Source organism: Nerophis lumbriciformis, linkage group LG05 (genome assembly GCF_033978685.3).
Source record: "Nerophis lumbriciformis linkage group LG05, RoL_Nlum_v2.1, whole genome shotgun sequence".
Classification (NCBI taxonomy): Eukaryota; Metazoa; Chordata; class Actinopteri; order Syngnathiformes; family Syngnathidae; genus Nerophis; species Nerophis lumbriciformis.
In genome coordinates this window covers 681,552-694,606 of record NC_084552.2, presented here as the reverse complement: position 1 = coordinate 694,606, position 13,055 = coordinate 681,552, and the positions used below count along the sequence as shown (strand labels likewise).

Sequence of the window (13,055 nt, the reverse complement as noted above, 5' to 3'; positions counted from 1 at the left end):
TATGGGGGGTTGTACCAGATGATGTCGTTTCGTTTTCTGTTCTTTTTTGGCTGGTTTCCTGGCGTGGGTTCATAGGTGAGGGTGAAATTGTATCCGCTTTCATCAAGGGCTTTTTGGTACGGGGGGGTTGCTTGGTCAAATTCAGCTTTGCTAGATGACAGCATCAATAGCCTTTTATTGATTCTGGTAGGTATTCTTTTCGTGGTGGTGGGTGGGTGGTTGCTGTCATGGTGCACGTATTGGAGTGTTGTGTTGGGTTTCGTGAATGGCTGGTAGCCGCCATTTCTCAGGTCGAAAGTGACGTCAAGGAAGTTGACGGTTTGCTTGTTGGCTTCAATCGTGATCCGTAGGCCGTTCTCTTTGAAAATATATATATATATATATATATATATATATGTATATATATGTATATATATGTGTGTGTGTATATGTATATAAATGTGTATATACAGTACGTGTGGGTGTATATGTATATGTATATGTGTATATAAATGTGTATATAAATGTGTGTGTACATGTATATATGTACCGTATTTTCCGCACTATAAGGCGCACCGGATTATTAGCCGCACCTTCTATGAATTACATATTTCATAATTTTGTCCACCAATAAGCCGCCCCGGACTAAAAGCCGCGCCTACGCTGCGCTAAAGTGAATGTCAAAAAAACGCTGCGCTAAAGTGAATGTCAAAAAAACAGTCAGATAGTTCAGTCAAACTTTAATAATATATTGAAAACCAGCGTTCTAACAACTCTGTCCCAAAATGTACGCAAATGTGCAATCACAAACATAGTAAAATTCAAAATGGTGTAGAGCAATAAATAGCAACATAATGTTGCTCGAACGTTAATGTCACAACACACAAAATAAACATAGCGCTCACCTTCTGAAGTTATTCTTCATTCGTAAATCCTTCGAATTCTTCGTCTTCGGTGTCCGAATTGAAAAGTTGCGCAAGCGTGGGATCCAAAAATGGCCGGTTCCGTCTCGTAGAAGTCATCGGGAGTCAGTGTCGCTGTTGTTGTGCAGCAGTTCTGTGAATCCTGCCTTCCGGAAAGCTCGGACCACAGTTGTGACCGAAACTATCTGCCCAGGCATTTACGATCCACTGGCAGATGTTGGCGTATGTCGACCGGCGCTATCTGCCCGTCTTAGTGAAGGTGTGTTCGCCTTCGGAGCTGTGTGAAAAAAGCCACCCGGCCTCTTCGCGTAAACTTCCCTTAACCACTCGCTCATCTTTTCTTCATCCATCCATCCCTTCGAGTTAGCTTTTATGATGACGCCGGCTGGAAAGGTCTCTTTTGGATGGGTGGAAGTTAGCATGGCAAGCTAGAACCACAGTGAAGGATGACTCCTCATTCTCTGTGGTGCGAATATTCACCGTACGTGCTCCCGTTCCACAGTGCAGTTCACAGGAATATCAGTTGCTGTGAAATACGGTAGTAATCCGTGTGCGGATGGAGAGATTGCGTCTTTTTATGATCCGGATCCTTGTCGCGTAGTAGGAGCCATTTTGTGGTCTTTACAGATGTAAACAGGAAATGAAACGTACGGTGATATCCGCGCGTTTTTTCTTCTTCTTCCGGGGGCGGGTGAAGCGCTTCCTGTTCTATGGGGGCGGGTGCTTTCCTTGGCGGTTGCTTGCGTAGAAGAAGAAGCGCTTCCTGTTCTACCGGGAAAAAAGATGGCGGCTGTTTACCGAAGTTGCGAGACCGAAACTTTATGAAAATGAATCGTAATAAAGCGCACCGGGTTATTAGGCGCACTGTCAGCTTTTGAGAAAAATTGTGGTTTTTAGGTGCGCCTTATAGTGCGGAAAATACGGTATATACATGTGTATATATGTATATACATGTGTATATACAGTATGTATATATGTGTGTGTGTATATATGTATATATATATATGTGCATATGTGTATATATGTAAATATGTGTATATATACTTTGTATACAAGTGTGTGTGTGTGTGTGTGTGTGTGTGTGTGTGTGTGTGTGTGTGTGTGTGTGTGTGTGTGTGTGTGTGTGTGTGTGTGTGTGTGTGTGTGTGTGTGTGTGCGTGTGTACCTGTGTGCGTGTGTGTGTATATATATATATATACTGTATCTATATATAATGTCGTGCTCTGGCAGATCCGCCTGTCTGCTTTTTGTCTCAGTGCCTGGTTTTCGGGCTACGAGGCGGAGCAACATTCGCGCACACCCGATTCCCATTTCCTACCTGACTACTTAAGCTCTCCAGTCCGTTCAATAGGCGCCAGTTGATTCACCCTTCCAGTCGTGTTTATCTCCCCTGCTGTGGCTCCACTCACGCTCCTCGTTCCCGAGGCTCTGCCCTGTGCGACCCCCATTTATCCACACCTTTTGTGTGTGTCCTTAGTTGTTTTTATCCACACCTTTTGTGTGTGTCCTTAGTTCTTTTTATCCACACCTTTTGTGTGTGTCCTTAGTTGTTTTTATCCACACCTTTTGTGTGTGTCCTTAGTTGTTTTTATCCACACCTTTTGTGTGTGTCCTTAGTTGTTTTTATCCACACCTTTTGTGTGGGTCCTTAGTTGTTTTTATCCACACCTTTTGTGTGTGTCCTTAGTTCTTTTTATCCACACCTTTTGTGTGTGTCCTTAGTTGTTTTTATCCACACCTTTTGTGTGGGTCCTTAGTTGTTTTTATCCACACCTTTTGTGTGGGTCCTTAGTTGTTTTTATCCACACCTTTTGTGTGTGTCCTTAGTTGTTTTTATCCACACCTTTTGTGTGGGTCCTTAGTTGTTTTTATCCACACCTTTTGTGTGGGTCCTTAGTTCTTTTTATCCACACCTTTTGTGTGTGTCCTTAGTTGTTTTTATCCACACCTTTTGTGTGTGTCCTTAGTTGTTTTTATCCACACCTTTTGTGTGTGTCCTTAGTTGTTTTGCACTTTTTTTTTGTATTCTTCCCTGCGTTGGGGTCCTACTCCGGTAGGAATATTTATAGCAAATACAAATATCTCAGCTACTAGCACTTTTTTTTAAACTTATTTAACTGTAGTTTTGCATGAGTGTTTATGACCCCCGGTCATGCTTTAGACACGCCTATTCTAAGACACGCCAACATGTGTTGTGTGACAGAGGGACCCTCAACCATCACCAAGCACCTAATTGGAGACAGATTTGTTTTTCTCTGCGACAGACGGCAGAAAAATACACAGCCAAACAACGAAGCGCGGAGAGAACACGCTGTCCCATGCATCTTTTTCTATATGTAATACTTTATGATATGTAGTCCCAGACCCCCAGGCCTCATCCTGTTTCTTGGCTGCGTCACTAATGCGCTAAGAACCCCCCCAACATCTGGAGTTTGTCTGCAGTGGGAAAGCGGCATCCATTCAGATCATTCATCAATGACTCAGTAGGCGTCATGGGTACCAGCTCGGCGTGAGGGTGATGAAATTGGGACCTCGGGAGCGCGCTCAACTTTCTAAGCCATGCATTTGTACAGTCGCTGTAAGGCATTGCGGTTTCTTTGCTGAAACAGCAGGATTTGAAGTATACGAGCCTAACTAGTCAGCACAATTGCAAGTTAAGCCCTTTTTTCCCCCTCTTGTCTCCTCCAAGGGCAAACCACATGTGGCTGGAATTGTACTCGCACAGAGGACATGTTCCCCCCTCCAAGTCACTCACTGTGTACATTCAGCAGCACTACTACAAAAATGGTGTTATGTAACACAGCTCACATAATCTAGTTGATTTTTAACTAAGTCACACCTCAGTCATTTCTCATGGATTGTTTAACAACATGCACCATGGGAAAAAAGGATAACATAGACCGTGTTGTGATTATTAATAATCCTGGATAGGTTGGGACAGAACCATACTGTACTACTAACTGCACTTTAACAACAACCATAGTTAAAAACACATGGAGATGACCACAAGAACAATAAGCAGCAATAAGGAAATATAAAAACACTAGTTCTGTCATATAACAACAAAAAGTGGAGTTTTAAAAGGGGACAGAGCTGGTAAACCATGGCAGTGTAAGACTGGCTTAAGCTGCATGGATCTGCCTTTTGTGTAAAGTACAATACTAGCTCTAAAATATGACAAAAAGTGGGTTTTAAGATGAGTTTTAAAAGGGGACAGAGCTGGTAAACCATGGCAGTGAGGGTGTGGTTTAAGCTACATAGATCTGCTTTTTGTGTAAAAAAAAAAAATGCTAGCTTTAAAATGTGACAAAAAGTGGGTTTTAAGATGAGTTTTAAAAAGGGACAGAGCTGGTAAACCATGGCGGTGTAAGTTTGGCTTAAGATGCATGGATCTGCATTTTGTGTATACAACACTAGCTCTAAAATATGACAAAAAGTGTGTTTTAAGATGACTTTTAAAAGGGGACAGAGCTGGTAGACCGTGGCAGTGTAAGTTTGGCTTAAGATGCATGGATCTGCCTTTTATATAAAGTACAATACTAGCTTTGAAATATGACAAAAAGTTGGTTTTAAAAGGGGACAGAGCTGATAAACCATGGCAGTGAGGGTGTGGTTTAAGCTACATAGATCTGCCTTTTGTGTAAAAAAAAAAAAAAATGCTAGCCTTAAAATGTGACAAAAAGTGGGTTTTAAAATGAGTTTTAAAAGGGGACAGAGCTGGTAAACCATGGCAGTGTAAGTTTGGCTTAAGATGCATGGATCTGCCTTTTGTGTAAAAAACTAAATGCTAGCTTTAAAATGTGACAAAAAGTGGGTTTTAAGATGAGTTTTAAAAGGGGACAGAGCTGGTAAAACATTGCCATTTGAGTGTGTTTTTAGCTGCATGGATCAGGCTTTGGTGTCAACGACTGTTCTAAAATATAACAACAGAAAGTGGGGTTTAAGATGAGTTTTAAAAGGGGACAGAGCTGGTGAACCGTGGCAGTGAGAGTGTGGTTTAAGCTGCATGGATCTGCATTTTGTGTAAAATACAATACTAGCTGTAAAATATGACAACAAATGGGTTTTAAGTTTTAAAAAGGGACAGAGCTGGTAAACCATGGCAGTGAGAGTGTGGCTCAAGCTGCATGGATCTGCATTTTGTTTAAAATACAATATTAGCTCTAAAATATGACAAAAAGAGGGTTTTAAGATGAGTTTTAAAAGGGGACAGAGCTGGTAAGCCATGGCAGTGTAAGTTTGGCTGAAGATGCATGGATCTGCCTTTTGTGTAAAGTAAATACTAGCTCTAAAATATGACAAAAAGTGGATTTTGAGATCAGTTTTAAAAGGGGACAGAGCTGGTAAACCATGGCAGTGAGAGTGTGGCTCAAGCTGCATGGATCTGCCTTTTGCGTAAAGTACAATACTAGCTCTGAAATATGACAAAAAGTGGGTTTTAAAAGGGGACAGAGCTGGTAAACCATGGCAGTGAGAGTGTGGCTCAAGCTGCATGGATCTGCCTTTTGTGTAAAAAAAAAAATGCTATCTTTAAAATGTGACAGAAAGAGGGTTTTAAGATGAGTTTTAAAAGGGGACGGAGCTGGTAAACCATGGCAGTGAGGGTGTGGCTTAAGCTGCATGGATCTGCATTTTGTTTAAAATACAATATTAGCTCTGAAATATGACAAAAAGAGGGTTTTAAGATGAGTTTTAAAAGGGGACAGAGCTGGTAAACCGTGGCAGTGTAAGTTTGGCTGAAGCTGCATGGATCTGCCTTTTGCGTAAAGTACAATACTAGCTCTGAAATATGACAAAAAGTGGGTTTTAAAAGGGGACAGAGCTGGTAAACCATGGCAGTGAGAGTGTGGCTCAAGCTGCATGGATCTGCCTTTTGTGTAAAAAAAAAATGCTATCTTTAAAATGTGACAGAAAGAGGGTTTTAAGATGAGTTTTAAAAGGGGACGGAGCTGGTAAACCATGGCAGTGAGAGTGTGGTTTAAGCTGCATGGATCTGCCTTTTGTGTAAAAAAAAAATGCTATCTTTAAAATGTGACAGAAAGAGGGTTTTAAGATGAGTTTTAAAAGGGGACGGAGCTGGTAAACCATGGCAGTGAGAGTGTGGCTTAAGCTGCATTTTGTGTATACAATACTAGCTCTAAAATATGACAACAAAAGGGTTTTAAGATGCATTTTAAAAGGGGACAGAGATGGTAAATCATGGCAGTGTAGCTTTAGTTGCATGGTTCTTTCTACCTTTTGTGTAAATGACTTGTTCTGAAATATAATTACAAGCAGTGCATTTTAAAAGGGGACAGAGATGGTCAATCATGGCAGTTGGAGTGTGCAAGACAGGATGCATGGAAGACAGAAGAAAGTGGGTCAGACCTCAAAGTCCTGGATGTGCTTGCATGAAGAGAAATATATGCACAAACTCTACAGCATGGTCAAATATCTTACCTGTCCGGGGAGGGAATCCTGCAGATCACCGGTTGGTCCCGCGTCCCCGGCTCCTAATCCTGACATGAGCGCTGCGTCCGAGCCAAGAACGTCTGCCTCTGAACTTCAAGTAAGGAGAGTGAAAAAGGCTTCTCTCTCTCTCTCTCTCTCTCTCTCTCGCTCTCTCTCTCTCCCCCAACTAAGAAGTTAATTGTGAAAGGGGCCACAGGGCTGTGTGAGGTTTAGTGTTACACACACATGGACATGGAGGAGGGTCCGCACTGGCTTACCACCTTCCAAAAGAATCCCTCTCAGCTCCTTTCGAGCATAGTGCTAACACACTGTGAGATAGACGGCCATTGTGATGTCATTCAAGCAGCCTTACAAATGTAAACATGAGTCTATTTTATCGTACTTCCGATGACTACTGCAGCATTTAGGTAGCAAACATTATTCCTATTTGTATGAATTATTTACTCATGCATAGTTCTCACTCCACTGTTGTGTGTCTTAGGTTGCCTTTTGAGTGATACACTAGTTCTTTAATACAAACCCCGTTTCCATATGAGTTGGGAAATTGTGTTAGATGTAAATATAAACGGAATACAATGATTTGCAAATCCTTTTCAAGCCATATTCAGTTGAATATGCTACAAAGACAACATATTTGATGTTCAAACTCATAAACTTTATATATTTTTTTGCAAATAATAATTAACTTAGAATTTCATGGCTGCAACACGTGACAAAGTAGTTGGGGAAGGGCATGTTCACCACTGTGTTACATGGCCTTTCCTTTTAACAACACTCAATAAACGTTTGGGAACTGAGGAAACTAATTATTGAAGCTTTGAAAGTGTAATTCTTTCCCATTCTGGTTTTATGTAGAGCTCCAGTCGTTCTCCGCTGTCGTATTTTACGCTTCATAATGCGCCACACATTTTCGATGGGAGACAGGTCTGGACTGCAGGCGGACCAGGAAAGTACCCGCACTCTTTTTTTACGAAGCCACGCTGTTGTAACACGTGCTGAATGTGGCTTGGCATTGTCTTGCTGAAAAAAGCAGGGGCGTCCATGAAAAAGACGGCGCTTAGATGGCAGCATATGTTGTTCCAGAACCTGTATGTACCTTTCAGCATTAATGGTGCCTTCACAGATGTGTAAGTTACCCATGTCTTGGGCACTAATACACCCCCATACCATCACACATGCTGCCTTTTACACTTTGCGTCGATAACAGTCTGGATTGTTCGCTTCCCCTTTGGTCCGGATGACACGATGTCGAATATTTACAAAAACAATTTGAAATGTGGACTCGTCAGACCACAGAACACTCAGTAAAGGTTTGGGAACTGAGGAGACACATTTTTTCAGCTTCTCAGGTGGAATTCTTTCCCATTCTTGCTTGATGTACAGCTTAAGTTGTTCAACAGTCCGGGGGTCTCCCTTGTGCTATTTTAGGCTTCTCCCCCCCCCACTAATAGTGTTAGAGTCCAGTCCATAGTGGATCTAACGTAATAGTGAGAGTCCAGTCCATAGTGGATATAACATAATAGTGAGAGTCCAGTCCATAGTGGATCTAACATAATAGTGAGAGAGTCCAGTCCATAGTGGATCTAACATAATAGTGAGAGTCCAGTCCATAGTGGATCTAACATAATAGTGAGAGAGTCCAGTCCATAGTGGATCTAACATAATAGTGAGAGTCCAGTCCATAGTGGATCTAACATAATAGTGTGAGAGTCCAGTCCATAGTGGATCTAACATAATAGTGAGAGTCCAGTCCATAGTGGATCTAACATAATAGTGAGAGAGTCCAGTCCATAGTGGATCTAACATAATAGTGAGAGTCCAGTCCATAGTGGATCTAACATAATAGTGTGAGAGTCCAGTCCATAGTGGATCTAACATAATAGTGAGAGTCCAGTCCATAGTGGATCTAACATAATAGTGAGAGTCCAGTCCATAGTGGATCTAACATAATAGTGTGAGAGTCCAGTCCATAGTGGATCTAACATAATAGTGAGAGTCCAGTCCATAGTGGATCTAACATAATAGTGAGAGTCCAGTCCATAGTGGATCTAACATAATAGTGAGAGTCCAGTCCATAGTGGATCTAACATAATAGTGAGAGTCCAGTCCATAGTGGATCTAACATAATAGTGTGAGAGTCCAGTCCATAGTGGATCTAACATAATAGTGAGAGTCCAGTCCATAGTGGATCTAACATAATAGTGAGAGAGTCCAGTCCATAGTGGATCTAACATAAAAGTGAGAGTCCAGTCCATAGTGGATCTAACATAATAGTGAGAGTCCAGTCCATAGTGGATCTAACATAATAGTGAGAGAGTCCAGTCCATAGTGGATCTAACATAAAAGTGAGAGTCCAGTCCATAGTGGATCTAACGTAATAGTGTGAGAGTCCAGTCCATAGTGGATCTAACATAAAAGTGAGAGTCCAGTCCATAGTGGATCTAACATAATAGTGAGAGTCCAGTCCATAGTGGATCTAACATAATAGTGAGAGTCCAGTCCATAGTGGATCTAACATAATAGTGTGAGAGTCCAGTCCATAGTGGATCTAACATAATAGTGTGAGAGTCCAGTCCATAGTGGATCTAACATAATAGTGTGAGAGTCCAGTCCATAGTGGATCTAACATAATAGTGTGAGAGTCCAGTCCATAGTGGATCTAACATAATAGTGTGAGAGTCCAGTCCATAGTGGGGCCAGCAGGAGATTCCAAATACGTGTTTGATGAGCACTCCTGATTATGTGACAAGCAGTAGAAAATGGATGGATGGTACATTTTTTGTCACTTATTGTTTGTCTTTGGTACATTTATGTGTATATTTTAGGCCACTGGTTCTTTCTTTTATTTTTGCAAAAATATATATATATATATATATATATATTTTTATATTGCTCTTTTTATCTTTGGTATGAACATTATTATGTAAACTCGAAGTTATTGTTTTTTTGGTTCTTTGTTGTTGCTATTTTTGTATTACAACATTTCATTATGTGATCATGTCGTAATTTATTGTTTTGTGATTGTGTGATGTTTTTTTTTGCCTGGACCCCAAGAAGAATAGTCTCCACTGCCGTGTAGACTAATGGGGATCCTCAATAAACGAAACTCCTCAACTTTGTCAGTCTTTTTTGCCACTTGTGCCGGCTTTTCTGAAACACGTCGCAGGCATGGAGTTCCAAATGAGCTAATATTTGCAAAAAATAACAACGTTTAGCAATTGGAAGGTTAAGTATCTTGTCTTTGCAGTCTATTCAATTGAACATAAGTTGAAAAGGGTTTGCAAATCATTGTATTCTGTTTTTATTTACCATTTAACCAACTTCTCTGGTTTTAGGGTTTGTACTAACATACTGTCTCTATTTACGACCACATTTATAGTACATGCATGCACGAAACAAGTCATTCTATTCTATTCCATATGTTTCTATTATGCAATAGCGGCGTTGACCACAACTGCTTGTTTCCATGTAGTGATACACACATGGAGCTAGTGGGTCATTATTTGCTCCTCTGGTGTCTTCCTCCTCCAGTGCATCAACAGTACCATATTAGGTTCAACGTTGTGCTCCGTCCCGAATAAATCGCTTGCTGCCAAACTCTTTAAAATGGCTTGAAGGCACTTGAGGTCGAAGTAAATAGTCAGAGGAGGACATGGAGTGATTTATACACCACTTACTATAAGAGTTTGTCAAAGTTTGCTGTCAGAAGACAAACAGTAGTCAGGAGCTGAGCCTGAATATGATTTGTAATACCAAGTTAAGACTCTTGGGGCAGTGTGGAGTTGTACATTAGTTTCAATGTAAAAACGTATCAGCAAGTATTCAAAACAGAGACTAGCGAAAAATCTAGCGCCTTTTTCTGGTCTTACGGAGATTTTTGTATGTTATTTCCTAACAAACAGGGTCCTGCACGGGACCCCGTTTCCCCATCAAAAACACGCCGTGTTGTTTGTGGCCTAAAGCTGTGGTCCCCAACCTTTTTGTAGCTGTGGACCGGTCAACGCTTGACAATTTGTTTGGGGGGGGGGCTAATATTTTTTTTAGGGATGTTATATATATATATATATATATATTATCGGCCGATAAATGCGTTAAAATGCCATCCATCCATTTTCTACCGCTTATTCCCTTTTGGGGTGGCGGGGGGCGCTGGAGCCTATCTCAGCTACAATCGGGCGGAAGGCGGGGTACACCCTGGACAAGTCGCCACCTCATCGCAGGGCTGCGTTAAAATGTAATATCGGAAATTATCGGTATCGTTTTGTTTTTTTTATCGGTATCGTTTTTTAATATTTATTTATTTATTTATTTTTTTTATTAAATCAACATAAAAAACACAAGATACACTTACAATTAGTGCACCAACCCAAAAAACCTCCCTCCCCCATTCACACTCAATTCACACAAGAGGGTTGTTTCTTTCTGTTATTAATATTCTGCTTCCTACATTATATATCAATATATATCAATACAGTCTGCAAGGGATACAGTCCGTAAGCACACATGATTGTATTTTTTTATGACAAAAAAAAAAAAAAAAAATATATATATATACAGGTAAAAGCCAGTAAATTAGAATATTTTGAAAAACTTGATTTATTTCAGTAATTGCATTCAAAAGGTGTAACTTGTACATTATATTTATTCATTGCACACAGACTGATGCATTCAAATGTTTATTTCATTTAATTTTGATGATTTGAAGTGGCAACAAATGAAAATCCAAAATTCCGTGTGTCACAAAATTAGAATATTGTGTAAGGCTAATACAAAAAAGGGATTTTTGGAAATGTTGGCCAACTGAAAAGTATGAAAATGAAAAATATGAGCATGTACAATACTCAATACTTGGTTGGAGCTCCTTTTGCCTCAATTACTGCGTTAATGCGGCGTGGCATGGAGTCGATGAGTTTCTGGCACTGCTCAGGTGTTATGAGAGCCCAGGTTGCTCTGATAGTGGCCTTCAACTCTTCTGCGTTTTTGGGTCTGGCATTCTGCATCTTCCTTTTCACAATACCCCACAGATTTTCTATGGGGCTAAGGTCAGGGGAGTTGGCGGGCCAATTTAGAACAGAAATACCATGGTCTGTAAACCAGGCACGGGTAGATTTTGCGCTGTGTGCAGGCGCCAAGTCCTGTTGGAACTTGAAATCTCCATCTCCATAGAGCAGGTCAGCAGCAGGAAGCATGAAGTGCTCTAAAACTTGCTGGTAGACGGCTGCGTTGACCCTGGATCTCAGGAAACAGAGTGGACCGACACCAGCAGATGACATGGCACCCCAAACCATCACCCAACCATGCAAATTTTGCATTTCCTTTGGAAATCGAGGTCCCAGAGTCTGGAGGAAGACAGGAGAGGCACAGGATCCACGTTGCCTGAAGTCTAGTGTAAAGTTTCCACCATCAGTGATGGTTTGGGGTGCCATGTCATCTGCTGGTGTCGGTCCACTCTGTTTCCTGAGATCCAGGGTCAACGCAGCCGTCTACCAGCAAGTTTTAGAGCACTTCATGCTTCCTGCTGCTGACCTGCTCTATGGAGATGGAGATTTCAAGTTCCAACAGGACTTGGCGCCTGCACACAGCGCAAAATCTACCCGTGCCTGGTTTACGGACCATGGTATTTCTGTTCTAAATTGGCCCGCCAACTCCCCTGACCTTAGCCCCATAGAAAATCTGTGGGGTATTGTGAAAAGGAAGATGCAGAATGCCAGACCCAAAAACGCAGAAGAGTTGAAGGCCACTATCAGAGCAACCTGGGCTCTCATAACACCTGAGCAGTGCCAGAAACTCATCGACTCCATGCCACGCCGCATTAACGCAGTAATTGAGGCAAAAGGAGCTCCAACCAAGTATTGAGTATTGTACATGCTCATATTTTTTCATTTTCATACTTTTCAGTTGGCCAACATTTCTAAAAAATCCCTTTTTTGTATTAGCCTTAAGTAATATTCTAATTTTGTGACACACGGAATTTTGGATTTTCATTTGTTGCCACTTCAAATCATCAAAATTAAATGAAATAAACATTTGAATGCATCAGTCTGTGTGCAATGAATAAATATAATGTACAAGTTACACCTTTTGAATGCAATTACTGAAATAAATCAAGTTTTTCAAAATATTCTAATTTACTGGCTTTTACCTGTATATATATATATATTTTTATTTATTTATTTTTTTTTTTATTTATTTATTAAATCAACATAAAAAACACAATATATACATTATATATCAATATAGATCAATACAGTACGTAAGCACGCATGATTGTATTTTTTTATGACAAAAATTTTTTAAAAAAAAATTAATATATATTTTTTTTATTAAATCAACATAAAAAACACAATATATACATTATATATCAATATAGATCAATACAGTCTGCAAGGGATACAGTCCGTAAGCACACATGATTGTATTTTTTTATGACAAAAAAAAAAAGAATATATATATATATATATATATATATATATATATATATATATATATATATATATATTTTATTTTTATTTTTTTAATTTATTAAATCAACATAAAAAACACAATATATACATTATATATCAATATAGATCAATACAGTACGTAAGCACGCATGATTGTATTTTTTTGTGGGTTAGGGTTTTTGCAGATGATGTGGTCCTGATGGCTTCATCTGGCCAGGATCTTCAGCTCTCACTGGATCGGTTCGCAGCCGAGTGTGAA

The 13,055-nt window shown here is 40.2% G+C and overlaps 1 protein-coding gene across 3 annotated transcripts in view; it reads right to left on the bottom strand.

Annotated features, from left to right (window-relative positions):
• The window catches only part of lrrc17 (leucine rich repeat containing 17), a 95,554-nt gene that overhangs the window by 58,581 nt on the left and 23,918 nt on the right, over window positions 1-13,055 (bottom strand). The window contains exon 1 of one of the 3 annotated variants that reach the window (XM_061961446.1): window positions 6,342-6,463. The exons of the other annotated variants lie outside the window; for them this stretch is intronic. The gene's annotated coding sequence lies outside the window, so the exon portion shown is untranslated. Of the gene's footprint in view, window positions 1-6,341; window positions 6,464-13,055 lie in introns of those variants that run through there. 3 annotated transcript variants of the gene reach the window in all.